This window comes from Pan troglodytes, chromosome 10 (genome assembly GCF_028858775.2).
Source record: "Pan troglodytes isolate AG18354 chromosome 10, NHGRI_mPanTro3-v2.0_pri, whole genome shotgun sequence".
Taxonomy (NCBI): domain Eukaryota; kingdom Metazoa; phylum Chordata; class Mammalia; order Primates; family Hominidae; genus Pan; species Pan troglodytes.
Window position 1 is genome coordinate 138,079,922 of NC_072408.2, and position 14,944 is coordinate 138,094,865.

Below are 14,944 nucleotides of genomic sequence, written 5' to 3' on the forward strand. Positions count from 1 at the left end.
GTGAGTGAGTGAATGGGTGTATGGGTGAGTGAGTGAGTGAATGGGTGCATGGGTGAGTGAGTGAGTGAATGGGTGCACGGGTTAGTCAGTGAGTGAGTGAATGGGTGCATAGGTGTGTGAGTGAGGGAGGGAATGCCTGCATGGGTGAGTGAATGAATGCATGCATGCACAGATGAATGAGTGAGTGAATTCACATGCGGGAGAATGACTGAATCAACGAATAAATGCATGCATGGGAGAGTGAGTGAGGGAATGAATGGGCGCACAGGTAAGTGAGTGAGTGTTGAGTGGTGGTGACCAGCAGAACAGACCTGCCCGCCAACTCCTGCCTGGGTCTTCTGCCCCCTTCATCCAAGACCTGCCTGTGTCTGGGCAGAAGCCCTGCACCCCTCTGACCAGTGGAGCCCCTGCCCCGCATCACACTGCTGCGTCTCAGGCACCTTCGTTCTCTGGGAATCTGTGCCCCTACTTTATCTCATTGGTCCTGGCATCTCCACATGGTAAGACAGGCACCCTGTCCAAGAGGAATAGTGGGCTGGCACCGCCTCCCTGGCAGGAGCAGAATGAGTCTGGTGAAGGCTGGGCAGATGTGCTGGGGCTGGGAGGGGCATGAGGATGGCTTCTCAGGGTCTGGGCCCAGGAACCATGGTTTCTGCACAAAGTCAGCAGCACAGGAGACGGGACAGAGACACGAGTGGACCCAGCATGGTCACCATCTGAGAAGAGTCCACATGGCAGGCATCGGACCCCAACTCTAAAGACAGCCTATTGGCCTTCCTCAGAAAAGCACCCACAGCCTCAGGCCAGGGATTGGGGGTGAGGTCTACCTCAAGTTTTGCTTCACAGGGGGCATGGGCCCCCAACCCAGCCAGTCCGACACTCACCAGTTCAACACTCATCACTCATCAGAGTGCCAGCCGAGCAGTGCCAGCCAGACCAGGTGGAGCTCAGAGGCTCTGCTCCCCTGGAGATGCTTGAGGGGAGACACTCTCTGCCTACCCACTCTGCAATTTTTAACTCCTATTTACATACATGCTTTTGAATGCAAATTTTTAATATAATTAATCCAAATATTTTTAATATGGAGTAATGTGAGAGATGCTGTATTTATCCCCTTGGGCTTTTAAAATAAATCTTTTCAAGCTCTGCAGCTGCAGCCTGCTGTGTCCTCTGTGTCCTGACTAGCCCAAGTGTCCTGTGACTGTTAAGAGTGTCCAGGAAGCGTCTGCCATGTGGATGCTGTTAAGAGTGTCCAGGAAGCGTCTGCCACGTGGATGCTGCATCTGCCATATGGATGCTGGGACTGTGCTTCAGAATGAGCCCGACAGAGAGGAAGACGCACAGCTTTCCAGAACCATAAAAACACCTCATGGTGAGGGCACCGGGGGATCAGAGGGCACACGTGTGCATCTCCCACCCTCACGGTCCTGGGAGATGTGTGAATGATGCATTCTCTGTCAGCCCATGCTCACCTCTGGGGTCCAGAAAATAGACTCGATATTCATGGAATTTCACACTCCATCCTCATGGGTCTGAAGGCATCATCGGAGCTTGAGGTTTCTGAAGAAGATCTTCTGTTATTCTAGGTACAAAGCAGGATTAGGCCTGAGTGGCTGCAACCTACCACTCCTCCAAGAAAGGGCTCTGGCTTGCCCTTCCTGAGACCTGAAATGGAGGTGGATATTCCCCCGGCCCTGGGTTCGGTCCTCCTCCGTTTCCTTTCATGATTTCCCCTCTTCGCTTCGGCAATTCAGGCTCCGCCCTGGCCCTAATTCAGGCTCGGCCCTGGCCCTAATTCAGGCTCAGCCCTGGCCCTAATTCAGGCCCTGCCCTAGTCCTAATTCAGGCCCTGCCCTGGCCCTTTGTCTTTTCCAGGCATATTATCCGTGGCTTCAAACATCATCCACCAGCCCTTCTGTTCAGATCTGCAATCTGAAGGCCCCTTCACCCAGGGACCTGGCCGCAGCCTGCTCTGGAATGAGGAAAGGAGCAGTGGCCATGTCCTTCCCCGCCCCCCGCCCATCCACGGGGCCTGTTTTGGCCACTGACACCCAACAGTGCACCCAGCAGGCCCACCAGAGACCACGCCTCACGACGCCACTGCAGAGAGCAGAGAGGGCTTCCATGACTTCCCTCTCTCCAGGTCTGCCCGGTGACCACCTTTGCCAAAACGTAACTGGACACCAGCTGGCAAGAAGTCGAGTGGCGGAGAAGGAGTGGAGAAAGGCTGAACACTACCGGCCGTGTTCGGGGAGACGCTGGGTGGGAAGGTCTCAGGTCCATGAGGAACTGGGCCTGTGAGAGGGAACACCAAGAAACACTGGATGCTGAAATCCATGGGTGCGGGAGGTGAGGATCCAGGATGCGGCGTGCGGGTGGATCGGAGACAGGATGGGCACCAGGCAGGGCAGAGCCCGCACGGGCAGGCTCGCAGTCTCCAGCAAACCTCACAGTCACACGAGGGAACCCCACGGCCCTCTGCTTGGTGTAAAGTAGGGTCCATGTCTCGGCTGCAGGAGCCCCTGAAATTTGAGCTGCAGAGAGTGGCAGGCAGCGGGCTGTGGAAGATGGTGTGGAATCTACCTGCCCTCTTTGCAACTGGCTGGCTGTAAGTGTGGCTCTGAAGAGGGGCCCCCTAGGACCCCCACATTTCAGGTCTTTGAGAGAAAAAGAGGGTTAAGGTCCAAGCCGTACACATGGAGAGGGAGGAAGGGAGAAGAAGGAAGAGAGAGGGACAGCTGACAGCTGGAGGGAGGGAGGCAGCAACCGACAAAAGGCGGGTGAAGAACGCATGGCGGGACGGCGTGGCTGAGAAGCAGAGGAGAACCGTGCCCCGCAGTTCTCCACGGGTTCAAACAACCGGATGTTACCTGTGGCCTCCGTGGATCAGGAACTTGTGGCAGAGGCACAGGCTCGAGGAAGACCTCAGAAGACAGACAACAAGAGGTGAAGAAAACCGAGGTGGCGGCGCTCAAGAAAGAGGAGGAAGGAAAAAAGTCAGACATCACAGAAATGGAGGCATCATCACAGAAAGAAGGAGAAAGGGCACGGTTGAAAACAGCAGCAACAAGCAGGATACATTTGCAAAATAAACGGAACAGAAATAATTTCAAGAAGAATTAAAGAGAAAACAATTCATATGAAAGCACAAACAGGGCCAGGCACGGTGGCTCACGCCTGTGATCTCAGCACTTTGGGAGGCCAAGGCGGGCAGATCACCTGAGGTCAGGAGTTCGAGACCAGCCTGGCCAACATAGCGAAACCCCATCTCAACTAAAAATACAAAAAATAAGCCAAGTGTGGAGGCACATGCCTGTAATCCCAGATACTTGGGAGGCTGAGGCAGGAGAATTGCTTGAACCCAGGAGGCAGAGGTTGCAGTGAGTCAAGATCACGCCACTGCACTCCAGCTTGGGTGACAGAACGAGACTCTGTCTCTCAAAAAAAAAAAAAGAAAAAAAAGAAAGCACAAAGAGGTAAGGCGTTTGCATAGTTTGTTTCTGCAGAGAAGAGAAAAGTGAAATGGAGAAGATTCCAGAGATACAATTAAGAGAGCTTTCCTGAAATCTAAGAAGGGTTGAAATCAAAAGATGTAAGGTATTCCAGGTAAAATCAATACAGATTTATCAACCCCAGGCTACTTTCTCATTTCACTAAACTTCAAAGAGAAGCAGTTTCGGACAACAACAGCAACAAAAAACAAGTCATTTTTCAGGACTGATCAATTTCCTGAATTGACAGGAAAATTCAGACTGGATCAAATTTTTCCAAGCAAAGTAGAACATTAGAAATAAGCAACCATGAGCTCCTCTTGAAAAAAAATCTGTGAGTGCCTATGAACGCGGGCCCCTCGGGAGGGGCAGGGAGGTGCTTTGGGGAGTAGGATGGCTCGTGAGAGGGGATGGTCCCCTGCAAAGCACCCAGGGCCCCAGCTGTGGCGAGGACACCCACAAAGCAAAGGCAGCCTATGTCACCCGGACGTCATAGAAAGGTCCTCACTGCCACCGCTAATGCGAACCTGTGTCTACATAGATATCTATGTCCTTGCACACACGCATATTTGCAAAGGCGGCCTATGTCACCCGGACGTCATAGAAAGGTCCTCACTGCCACCGCTAATGCGAACCTGTGTGTACATAGATATCTATGTCCTTGCACACACGCATATTTTAGCAGAAATGGAGGTTTATCTGCACATCCTTCCTTTTTTATTTCCTAATCTGGCAACCCTAGGTCTCCCTCCTATTTCTCCCAAGTTGACCCAGACCTGGATCGTCTCCAGCCCCCATGACTTCTGGAAATCAAACCTTATGATCCCTGCCAGCACCCTCCCCTAACACAGTGAACCCAGGCGGTGTGGGTGGGAGAGTGTGCCACCTCTCCCTGCAGCAGGGAGGGGGTGATGTCAGAACAGGCGTGCCCCTTGCTCAAGGCTCTGCTTCAGCTGCTGCTGGGCACCTTGTGAGCCTCCTCTGGGGACCACGACATTCCAAGTTCATCAATGCATCCAGCTCACCCGTGTGTATCCTCTGTGTGTCGGGGTAGTGGAGAGGGCTGGAGGCTCTGTCCCCGTGAGGACCTCTCTCTGCAGGCACCCACTGTTTACCTGGGGACACAGCACCGGGCAAAGGACAAAGCTGTCCTGGAATAATTCCAAGCATTCCCCAATGAGGCCAGTGAGTGGGGAAGAGGACAGAGGGGGCGGGGTGTGGGCTGGTGCATGCTGGGGTGTCCCCTTCTGAAGCAGGGCAGGAGAGCCCCAAAAGTGGGGCTCAGCCCAGGTCAGTGAGCTGAGGGGAGCGGTGGGGCGGCTCTGCAATCATGTATATCTATACATACCCACTCTTAATTACATGCAAATTAAGGAATGAATTACACAGAAAGTTCAGGAAAACGGTGGTAACTTCCAGGTCTTGGGGTTGTTGCCATGGAAAGGTGAGGTAAGTTCACAGTGTTGTCATGGCAATGGTAAACTGTCATGGCACTAGTGGCCGTGTCTTATGGAGAGGCGCTGTGGCCTTTTCTCTGTTTCACCCAGTCTTCAATCTGCTCCAGAGTGGAGCCCTCACCTCCTACCTCACTTCCACACACACAGCCCCATACATGATCTCAGCATCAGAGCACCCATCCCCTGGGACTCAGCCAGGCTGTCATGGGGGATGATGACAGTCAGAGCTCAGAGAACTCACCCTGAGGATCTGAGATTAGGTTGGCTCAGTGCCAGGGACGTCTCATTAAGACAGTCACACACCTCCTCATGAGAGCACAGCCTCCTGGGATGGCACAGTTCATGTGCGAAGCTCAGCAGCGTCATCAGATGAAAGCAGGGCCCTGAGGAGTCTGGGCACCCCATCAGCTGCATTTCTGATCATTGGTTTTCCTGCAGGCAGTCCCAGAGCGGGAGCCAGGGCAATGAGATGTTTAATTGCAGCCTTGCCCCTGACAACAAAGCTGCCCACCCCCTGCCTGGTGGTCCTGCCTGCAGAGATGTGGCCCACTCAGGCCTCCAAGATGTCTAGGATAACTTCACAAGGGCTCAGCTGCCTCTACTTATAAATTCACCCCAAAGTCTCCTGATGACCTGGGAAGTGACCAGAGCTCCCATGGTGCTGTTGACTTTTGTAGAGAGAGAAACTCTCACAGAAGCACAATCTGGATCTAATTCCCAATGCTGGGCCCCACACTGGCTGCTGCAATCCACTCAAATGAACACACGTCCCTTGATTTGCACAGTGGTGTCCTAGGCCAGGTCAAGACATTCTAGCTCCTGGAAATGGGGTGTGTTAGGAGGGCCTTTCCCAAACATGATCACCTCAGAGAGGGTTCTTGCCGTCTTGCTCGTGATGTGTTTATAATTGCTGGGAGCAGATTCCTCCCATTGTCCCCAGGACACAGCAGAGGCCCCAACCTGCCCCATAGCCCAGAATCAGCACCACACACTCAGGCATCATGGAGTGACTGAGGTGATTTCCTGCAGGGGCTCCAGGGGCTTCCACCCACTCACAATAAACCCACACCATGTCTCATGAACTGTGAGGCCCCCATGGCCCAGGCTCCATCTCCCCCTCTGTTTATTTTGCTTCAGCCTCTCTGGCCATCTTGCTGTTCCTTGAATGCTCCAAGCTCACTCCACCCCAGGGCCTTTGCACTTGCTCTGACACCTGTCTGAACACTGCTCACAACCCTCATGCTTCCCCTCCCCAGTGAGTGTCTACTCAGAGAGGCCTTCCTTGATCTCTCATTGAATGCAGCCTCCTCACACCAAGTCACACTCACATCACCCTCTTGACGGTCTTCATAATACTCGTCACTGTCTAAAAGTATTTGCCTATTAGTTTATGGTGTTGTTTCTGAGTCCACTGCTTATGGGATGAGGCGCTTGCTCTGAATCCCAGCACTAGCACATCCTGTGTGCTTTTAGGAAGGTGACTTAACTTCTCTGTGCCTCAGTTTCTCATTTATCAAATGGAGATCATGAGCACTTACCTCAGGTGATGTCGTGTCAGTTGAGTGACCTGACATATGGGAGGTGCCCAGAATAGCATCTGTTGCATAGTAAGGGCTGTGTAATGTTTATTCAGATTGCTACTACTGTGCCTGCTTCCTCTGCTGACACTGTCATGATCACCATTATCACCATCATCACCATCACCACCATCACCACCGCCATCACCACCGTTATCGTCACCATCACCATCACCTTAATTATCACCATCACTGCCATCACCATTACCATCACCACCATATCACCACATCACCATCATCATCATCACATCACCATCATCATCATCATGTCACCATCATCATCATCATCACCGTCATCATCATCACCATCATCATCACCATCACCATAAGCAGCATTGCCATCATCCCATCACCATCGCCATTATCTCATCTCCATCACCAACACCATCACCATCATCACCATCATCCCATCACCATCACTCTCATTACCATCATTATCACCATCATCATCCCATCATCATCACCATCATTACCATCATAACAATCATCACCATCCCCATCACAACCATCACCATCACCATCATGACCATCATCATCACGAACACCATCATCACCATCATTCCATTAGGGAGCAAAAGCTCAGTGTGACCTGTGAGCTGTTAGTTGACTCTTCTCAGCATCTGGATCTGTGTCTGGCACATAGGATACAGGTAGGGTATTTATTGAATGAACATGGGAGTTATAAAATGAGTACCTGGGCAAATATCCAGGTTGTGGTGGAATTCTGCTGCAGTGCCAGCATTACAGGGAGTAGACGTCTAATTGCTGGAGCCTGACATTACAGGATCAAAAATAAAAACCACCCTTCCACACACTCTGGATGCTCTTCTCGCCTGGCCTTCACTCCCGGCACCCTCTGAGTCACGCGGGGCTCCCTGCAGCCTCATTGATTAAATGCCCAGACACACTAAGTGATGGATTTTGTATCAATACATCCTGCCCTGGAAGCAGGCTTGGGCAGGAAAGCTCACTAAATAAAGACATCCAGTGACAGGTTTGTGAGCCTGGGCGCAGGGAGGCAGGGGAGGGAGCTTCCAACTCATCAACCGAGGCCAGAGGAGGCCGAGCAGGAGGTGTGGGGCCTGAAGCCTGCACTGGTTCTGAGTAAGAGAAGCCTGGCTCCCGAGAGCTGATTCTGGTGAGGAGCCCTGAGGTGGCTCAGAACTTCAAAGGAGGCTGGGAATGTCAGTCAAGTTCTGAGTTTCCATCCCATCTGCCTGGAGAGGGCCAGGAAGAAGAGGTGGGGAGGACTTTGGGGTGGCTGTCCACAGTGCCTGGCAACCAGGACATCAGACAACATTGTTCATACAATTTAGCCCTCTGGGTTACAGTAGGAATTTGGTTATCTAATATTAATAATACTTTACTAAACCAGATCAAGAAAATATATGTCTATGTATCATTCATGCTTCCAATAGAAAATTATCATGGAAAATCATACTTATACCTCCCTTTGATATGTGTTTGTTAAATTGTTAATATCCTTGCACATCTTACACCCCAGCAAATGATACAGATCTTTCCTCAGGATTCTCTTCTTTGGATTTTGAAAGTTCAGTGGGGTCCTCAGGTTTTCACATATGCCCAAGGGGGCCGGTCTCCGCTGGCACTCAGCTCCCGATCACTTCATTCATTTCTTCAACGCACACAGCCGGCCTCTATTCTGCTTGGGGAACACCATGAGTTGGGAGCGAGCTTTGCTCTTGATTTCCCAAAGGAAGCTGGGGAGAGAGGGAGAAAGAGAGAAGGAGACAGAGAGAGAGGGGAAAGTGGGTTTTCCTTGGGGGAACACAGGTGCTGTCGAAAAATGCAGCCGAGTATTCGGGTTCACAATGCTTACCAGGGACCATAGGATTCGTGCCAGGCAGGCTCCCCATCTGCAGATCAGATGAACTTGGCCAAGATGGACAGGGAACTGCAGGTTGGAGAGGAGGCCAGAGAGAAGGGCCTTATCCCATGACTCTGTGCTGGGTACAAAGGTGGGGAGACGTGACGGGCCCTGGCTCTTCCCAGGTGGAGATTCATATCAAACCCACACCCACCCTCTATATCACACCCACCTACCCTCCGTATCACACCACACCCACCCACCAAATCACACCAACCCACCCTCCACATCACACCAACCCACCCTCCATATCACACCACACCCACCCTCCATATCACACCACACCCACCCTCCATATCACACCACACCCACCCTCCACATCACACCACACCCACCCTCCACATCACACCACACCCACCCTCCATATCACACCACACCCACCCTCCATATCACACCACACCCACCCTCCAAATCACTCCACACTCACCCTCCACATCACACCACACCCACCCTCCACATCACACCACACCCACCCTCCACATCACACCACACCCACCCTCCACATCACACCACACCCACCCTCCACATCACACCAACCCACCCTCCACATCACACCAACCCACCCTCCACATCACACTAACCCACCCTCCACATCACACCACACCCACCCTCCACATCACACCACGTCCACCCTCCACATCACACCACACCCACCCTCCACATCACACCACACCCACCCTCCACATCACACCACACCCACCTTCCACATCACACCACACCCACCCTCCACATCACACCACACTCACCCTCCACATCACACCCACACCCACCCTCCACATCACACCACACCCACCCTCCACATCACACCACACCCACCCTCCACATCACACCAACCCACCCTCCATATCACACCACGTCCACCCTCCAAATCACACCACACCCACCCTCCATATCACACCACACCCACCCTCCAAATCACACCAACCCACCCTCCATATCACAGCAACCCACCCTCCATATCACACCAACCCACCCTCCATATCACAGCAACCCACCCTCCATATCACACCACACCCACCCTCCACATCACTCCACACCCACCCTCCACATCACACCACACCCACCCTCCATATCACACCACACCCACCCTCCATATCATACCAACCCACCCTCCATATCACACCCACCCACCCTCCATATCACACCACACCCACCCTCCACATCACACCACACCCACCCCCACATCACACCAACCCACCCCCTATGCCCTGGCCCCCGGGATGGAGGGTGGGCTGGGCAGGGCGACTCTGACTGATGGACGCTTCTGGATGTTCTCCACGTGCTGCCTCTTAGTCCTGGTCTCTGACCTTGGAAACAGAACACAGGGGCTGCGGCCCACAGATGCCACTCATATTTTCTGTTGCGTTTGTCAAGGGAGGCCACAGTTGGAGATTGGGACTGGAGAAAGGGAAGCTTTTCCACCCCTGCAGGGAGGGAGACTCATCCCAGGTCGCACCGACTCCCAGACGCAGAAAGCCCCCCTCTGCACACCTGGGCATGTGGCCTGGGGTCACCCTTGCCCCGGGTTCCCAACGCCTCCTCTCTGCCCAACGCCACTCCCGTTCCTCCCCTAGAAATGGACTCAGAGCTGCCTGAATCTGCAGAGCTCCCAGAGATGAAGCCGCTCCTGACAGCCACTCACAGTAACAAGGGCAGAGCCCAGGGAAAAATGCACCATCACGGGGACGACTCTGCAGGGACAGGGCAGACCCGAGTCCCGTTGGGTCCCAGCCCTGGCCGCCTGCCCTGCATCAGAGGTTCCCAAAGCGGTGGACACGGGCACCCCTGGGAAAGGCAGCCTCCACCTCAGCGTTCGGCTCTGGACAGGCATGAACAAACATGTGCATCTGAAGCCCTCCCCTCCCCCTGCCAAGCTGTTTCTAAGGCAGGTGGTCTGCAAGCCACCCCTGGGGAACATGTCCCCAGCCACAGCAGGGCCACACCTCAATACCTCCTCCCTGGGACTGAGCTGGGAAGATATCTGGGGCTGGCACAGAAGAATGTGAGCCCAGGAGCAGTTTGTCACCCGGGTCATTACAAGGAGGATGCGTCCCTTGGAATCAACAGTAGCTCTTTAGGACAAGGGAAAATTGTTGTCCAAATAACTTGGCATCTTAGCAACCATGGAACATTGCTTTGTCCTGTCCTTGACAGGGATGTCTTGTCACTTAATTTCAAATCCCTGCCAGAAAGCTTTTGAAATATGGTCTGTGTGTCCACTGTATTACAAACGTGCACACTGTTTGCATACACCTGTGTATTAGTGGCACTAGCGTTTTACCAGGAAAATGCTGGGAACCTTTAGGCAGCCAGGACTGCTATCAGCACAGGTCATTTTCCTCTCACCATCACGTTAACTGGGAGCATTAAATGGCCACGTAAAAGTCACAGCCGTCGCTGGGAAGGACAGTGTCCTCACCCACCCGTGTGCTCTGGAAGTCAAAGCGGAACATGATGGAACATGATCTACAGGTGGAAGGCAGCCTGTGCTCCCCACTGTTACTAAATTAACCGGCCTGGCGGTGAGCGCAAGCATTGAATTATTGAACGCAGAAATGCTGGCCCCATTTAAGCGGACTTCCTGTAAAGTCAGTGCTGGGGAAAAAGGTCACAGCAGAAACCGCGTGGAGATGAAAGAAACTCACACAGAGGCTTGGCCCAGTGGTCTCGTGCCACAGCCAGAGGAAGAAGAGTGCAAACATCTGATACTAGAGAAGCAGAGAACCCCAGCTCCCCAACTCACTGTCGGCCATGGGTCCCAGCCTCAGAGGGGTTTTTGTTCCAATTCCTGAGGGAGGATCCTGAAGCAACGCTGATCTGTCAGGAGCTTCCGAGAGGAATCTCAGCCAATGCCCATTCTTCCTACAGCTGCTCTGGCACCTGCTAACCTGGTTCTAAGGATCTGTCTCCTCACTGTGACCATGCCAGGGTGCAGGTGGCCCACCAACGACATGAAAATGCCACGTGCCATCCCCGTAGGATCGCTGGGCTATTTGAACTTGAGTTCTCTATTCTAGGTTTAGATTTTGGAGACAGAAATGAACCCTAGAACTTCAGACCTCAGTCCAGGACTCTTCCTGACTGTGAACCGATTTCAGACCAAATTTCTTCCCTCAGGAAACTGAAGCAGCCACCCAGCCTCCAGCCTCCAGGCCTCCAGCATGGCATGGCTGTGTCTGCCTCGGTGGCTTGGCTGTGATTGGTGAGGCTCTCCTCACTTCTGTCTTCACTGAGCTGAGATTCTCTGTCTCTAAGAGCCTTGCCCATGAATCAACACAGTGAAGTGAGACCCAGTTGTCCACACAGACCCCAGGCGAGAGCCTGCTCTGATGGCCCCTACCAACGGGAAGGCGGTGCTCTTCTCCAGAGGCTGAGAACAAATCCCCTTTCTCCAGGACGGAACTTCAGCGCCCACGGCTAGGGCTTCCAGCTCTTTCCCACAGCCTGGCCCTGAGGACCCCAGCTGGGGACCCCATGAGCTGCCCTCAGGGGTCTGAGCCCAAAGGCTGGCAGGTGGGGCAGATCTGGTCTGGGGCCCTGGGAGGGAGGCTGGTGGGCTCTCTGCTCTCCCTTTGGCTGCGTCCTCTGCCCATGGGAAGGGACCTGCCCGTGTCTGGGGTGTGAACCTAGAAAATCCGAAGCAGGTCTCAGTTAATTTAGAAAGTTTATTTTGTCAAGGTTGAGGACGCGCCCGGGACCCAGCCTCAGGAGGTCCTGATGACATGTGCCCAAAGTGGTCGGGCACAGGTTGGTTTTACACATTTTAGGGAGACATGAGACATTAGTCAATATGGGTAAGAAGTATATTGGTTCCTTCTGGAAAGATGGCACAACTGGAAGCAAAGGCGGGAAGACTCGAAGTGGGGAGGGGGCTTCCAGGTCACAGGTAGGTTAGACACAAATGGTTACATTCTTTGGAGTTTCTGATTAGCCTTTCCCAAGGAGGCAGATCAGATATGCATCTATCTCAGGGAGCCGAGGAGTGGCTTTGAATAGAATGGGGCACGTTTGCCTGAGCAGTTCCTAGCTTGACTTTTCCTGAGTGATTTTGGGGGCCCAAGATATTCTCCTTTTCCAGGGGGAAGGGAGTTAGGGCCAGCATCCGTGGTCAGGAGGCCGCCTCTGTTCCCACAGCTCCTGTCCTTAGCACTGTCCCCACCCCATGAACTCAGGGCCCACCGTGGGGCAGAAGCTGTGTCATCCTTGCTCGCACTTGCACCCGTCACCTGGTGAGCGGCACTGGAGACGCAGCCCTGAGTGTGGGCGTGGCCTCCCCGGGGCCTCAGCATCCTGCTCTGCAGGTCACCTCCAGGACACCAGTGTCATCTCTGCTGTGCTGTGGGGTCACCTCCAGCTCAGCCTGGGGACTCAGGACACCAGTGTCGTCTCTGCTGTGCTGTGGGGTCACCTCCAGCTCAGCCTGGGGACTCAGGACACCAGTGTAGCCTCTGCTCTCCTGCGGGGTCACCTCCAGCCTAGCCCGGGACTCGGGACACCAGTGTAGCCTCTGCTCTGCTGTGGGGTCACCTCTGGCTTAGCCCGGGGACTCGGGACACCAGTGTAGCCTCTGCTGTGCTGTGGGGTCACCTCCAGCCCAGCCCAGAACTCGGGACACCAGTGTAGCCTCTGCTCTGCTGTGGGGTCACCTCCAGCCCAGCCCAGGACTCGGGACACCAGTCCTGAGTCACGCAGGGCTTGTTGCCTGTGCTCTGCTGCTGTAACTTCCAGCTTCAGCTGCAGGAGGAGGAGGAGTTGGGACATCAGGAAAGAGGAATTGAGCTCCTTTGTAGAAAAGCTCAGAGGTTTCCAGAACGCAAAGCAGGCCTCCTGCCTCAGAGCACACCCTGCAGTTGGAATAGCAAAGCACTGGCTTCCTGAACCCCAGCCCCAGTGGGCGCTCTGCCTTGGGGAGCAGCAGACTCCAGGCTTCAGGGTGAGAACTCTCTTCTCTCCTTGCATTATAAATGTGGATCTAACAATTACAGCTGAGTAGCATGCAAAAGTCAAACATTTGGCAGAGCCTCCTTTCACCTCTAATTGTTCCCATCTGAGCTGCCCGAATGGTCGCCTGGCACCTGATTTGAGTGGGCCCAGGGGGTTTGCTCTGCCCCACGGCTGCAGGGCGGAGATGGGGGAGGCCCGTGAGGGAGGCAGCAGCTGGAGCCCAGAGGACTTCAGGCCTGTGGTTCCTTCTGTCCGAGGCCCCAGGTTTGCCTTTTCCCCGGGTTTCAGAGTCTTCCCGCACTTGTTGAGTGATGCCCAGGATATTTTGTCGTGAAAGGGAGGAGCCAGGAGGGCGGCACTGCTCTGTCTTGGCAGGAACCAGAGGACCTGTCTGGCTGATTTTTGTGTGGCTGTTGTAGCTGTAGCTTTGATGGTTGTGCTTAGGTTTTGAGGTACAGCAAGGTCACTCGGTGTACTGTCACCCAGCATGTGAGAGCACCCAGCAAGGTCACTCGGTGTACTGTCACCCAGCATGTGAGAGCACCCAGCAAGGTCACTCGGTGTACTGTCACCCAGCCCATGAGAGCACCCAGCAAGGTCACTCGGTGTACTGTCACCTAGCCCAAGAGAGCACCCAGCAAGGTCACTCGGTGTACTGTCACCCAGACCAAGAGAGCACCCAGCAAGGTCACTCGGTGTACTGTCACCCAGCCCATGAGAGCACCCAGCAAGGTCACTCGGTGTACTGTCACCCAGCCCATGAGAGCACCCAGCAAGGTCACTCGGTGTACTGTCACCCAGCCCATGAGAGCACCCAGCAAGGTCACTCGGTGTACTGTCACCCAGCATGTGAGAGCACCCATGCACCCTGATCCAGCCCCTCTGTCAGGTCCCACTGCCCTGACAGCTCCCTGATGTGGATGCCACAATGAGAGACATGTGTCCACAGCAAACGGAAAACGGGCTGGGATCCCTGTGGTCACTTGTTCGCTTTTCGGGGCTGGCAGCTGGGGTGTGTTCTTAGGGGTGGTCGGCAGCTCCAAGCCGGACTCTCTCGCCATAGCTCACAGTAGCACGTGCGTGGTCACCCTCAGGCAGGAGCCACAGCACAGCCTCAAGGTGCTGCTGCCCATCTGTCTGACAGCCTCAGGGCAGAGACACGGATGGTCTGGTCGATCCTGAAACAGCTACAAAGGCCCCTAGGACCATCCGCTCCAGGACCGGGGCAGAGGGGATCAGTCCAAAGTTTCACAAGCCCTGAAACAACCACCAGCTCCTCAGGGCACCCACAGTGTGGGGAGAGGGAGAGGGGAAGGGAGCGGAGCTCCTCCCCAGAGGCCAGGGTCTTCTCTTCAACCGAGCTCTGTCCCCTTCCACCCAGGACCCTCCCAGCCTCTTAGAGGGGCCTTGAGTGATGGGGGAGGGGAGCCAGCAGGAGCAGCTTCACACAGGGCTTCTGCTCAGGGGGAGCCTCAGAGGAGGGCATCCCCCAGAAGCCGCATCCTTGGGGGGTAACTGGAGGACACGGGCAGGTGCTGCTTGCAGCCCGTGGGGTGTGGGCGAGACCCCAAGGCCTCCAGACCCGCA

The 14,944-nt window shown here is 54.3% G+C and overlaps 1 long non-coding RNA gene across 1 annotated transcript; it reads right to left on the minus strand.

The window, feature by feature from the left end:
* Positions 1-435: 435 nt before the first annotated feature.
* LOC107967810 (uncharacterized) lies at positions 436-9,716 on the minus strand. Its single transcript, XR_001708525.4, has 5 exons — positions 9,612-9,716; positions 8,366-8,440; positions 2,077-8,246; positions 1,473-1,582; positions 436-1,344 (listed from the first exon to the last, which is right to left on the minus strand). It is a non-coding gene; the product is annotated as an uncharacterized LOC107967810 (long non-coding RNA).
* Between the last annotated feature and the right edge of the window lie 5,228 nt (positions 9,717-14,944).